The following is a 2,211-nucleotide window of genomic DNA, read 5'->3' as shown; positions in this document are numbered from 1 at the left end:
GAGACCAAGGGTAGTCATCAGTTAGATCTATTAAACTGGAACTTGCTTAATAAATAATGAACTATAACCTGCCTTCATTGATTGGGTTCGCTTTAATTGTTTTACAAATACTTGCGTGTCCTCCAAGCTTCATGTAGCCAAAACAATAAGATGTTTGCCGGAGCTGTTTTTCAGGAACTTGAAGTCAGCTGTGTCCAGTTTGAGCTTGAGCCTGTTGAGTCTGGTTAGGACTATTGACCCTCCAACTGATCTGGCCCAACAATCCACCCTCAGAACATGCTAACACCCCATTTTCTGAACATCCGTTGCATGAAGAAGCCTGTCACTCAGCTGCACCTGTGCGGAAAGACAATAACCTCACCGTTCTCTTATTTCCAATCACCTTTCCCCTGAATCTTTATCCCACTAGTGTTCTGAGCCCCAAGCCCTGAGGGAGACAGATTTGAGATTTATTCTCTCATCTCTTCACTTGGCTGCCTTACAAGTTAAACCCTTTGTCTGCTGCAAACCTCAGTGTCTCAGCATCTGACTTGCTGTATGTCAGGTGGACAAACCTGACTGGTTACCCACGTAAGATGGCTGTCCAGTTACAAAAGAGGAGTCTGGGGATTTTTAAAATTCATCTGTCAACAGACTTCTATGTTGTTCTTTAGTTTAGAACATAACTGTCATTCTTATGGACAGTACCTGTGGTATACTGACAACTGATTCAAGGACTCACAGGATCTCAGAGTCTAAAGGACTCTAAAATTCTCTGCCAGCTCTGTGTCCTATATTGTAGTTCAGGTTCTGTTCAAGCACCTCCCGTAAGAGGATATTTGCTGCTCATGGGACAGTTCAAAGAAGCGAGGGGATTGGGAATCATCTGAACAAAGTCTTAGCCTACCATTAAGGAACTTCCCAAGATCACACAGTTCATTGTTGACACCACCCAATGTTTCCTTACTTTGTATGTTAACTGTTTTTGAGCTCAGTTTATAAAATCATTTGTCCTTGTATGTGTCTACACTGAAGAAATATTTCCTTCTGGAAATAAACCAACCACTTAGTTTTGCATGGTACAATTTAAGCAGCCATAGCAAGTCTAGGAGCTGTCGGACACTTCTACTAAATGAACTGTTTGAATCGGCCTATTAAAGACAAGGATGGTTTCCAAATCAAACGTTTCTTTGGTGTGTATTGGAGACACTGCAGCTCACATGGCCAGTTGGAGCACTCCCACCTGTCTTTGAATGGCCCTTCCCTTAACTCCCTGCAAAAGTCGCTGTCGGCAGCAGTGGTCAGGAAACTTCCTGTCCAGAAGGTCCATCCAGTGGTGAGATATTGATCTTCCAAAATCTTTTTGGCAAAAATCCTCAATGATTCTGTTTTATTTTTTACATTTTTATTATAAAAGTTTTCACAACAAAAGCACAGTGAATAGGATAAACCCCCATAGACCCTTTCTTCCAATTTAGTAATTTCAACACTATCATTTCATCGCATTTGCTTTATCAAACCATTCTTTATCCGTCCCTTCTTCCTTTCCTTCTTTCTTTCCTCTCTTTCTTTCCCTCTTTTGTATTTAAATATTATCCTCAACACTCTGTCATTTTGCCTTGAAAGTTTTCTGTAAATATTTCTAAAATATAAGGCCATTTTCCCACAATATCATCATGTCATTTAACTTACACATTCCTTAGATGTATCAGTCTATTTGTACTCTGATTTCTCCACTCATTGTCTCTGATGTCCTATGGCTCCAAAGTTCTTTTTAAATCTGGAGCAACTGCTACCTCTTCCCTCTGTTCTTCTTATGCCCTTGACTTGTTTTAGAAACTGGACCAGTTTTTCTATAGGATGCCCCACATTCTACATTTGTTTCATTTTTTTATTCTGAAGTCCTTAACATACTGGCTCGTCCCTTGTTTCTCCTGTAAAGTAAAGGTGAGGTCTAAAGTCTTGATTAGATTCTTTGGCAAGAATATCTCACAGTGGTACTTTCTATTGTATTCTATTTATGGATGTACTTTCTATTTTATCTCATACCATCCAATCTGGTTGGCCTACATTTAGTGATGCAGTCTGATCTCTCCATTGTAAACTTCCCTGTCAATCATTCTCCATTAGGTTTTGCATCAAGTCAATTTCTGGACCAATCATACAATTAGAAGTTGAAAATAGTGATTTTTTTTCTACCACTTAAATTCAATTATTCCTTCTAAGTGCATT

This window comes from Dama dama, chromosome 14 (assembly GCF_033118175.1).
Source record: "Dama dama isolate Ldn47 chromosome 14, ASM3311817v1, whole genome shotgun sequence".
In the NCBI taxonomy this organism is placed as follows: Eukaryota; Metazoa; Chordata; class Mammalia; order Artiodactyla; family Cervidae; genus Dama; species Dama dama.
The sequence above is the reverse complement of the archived record's forward strand: the minus strand, read 5'-3'. Positions refer to the sequence as shown.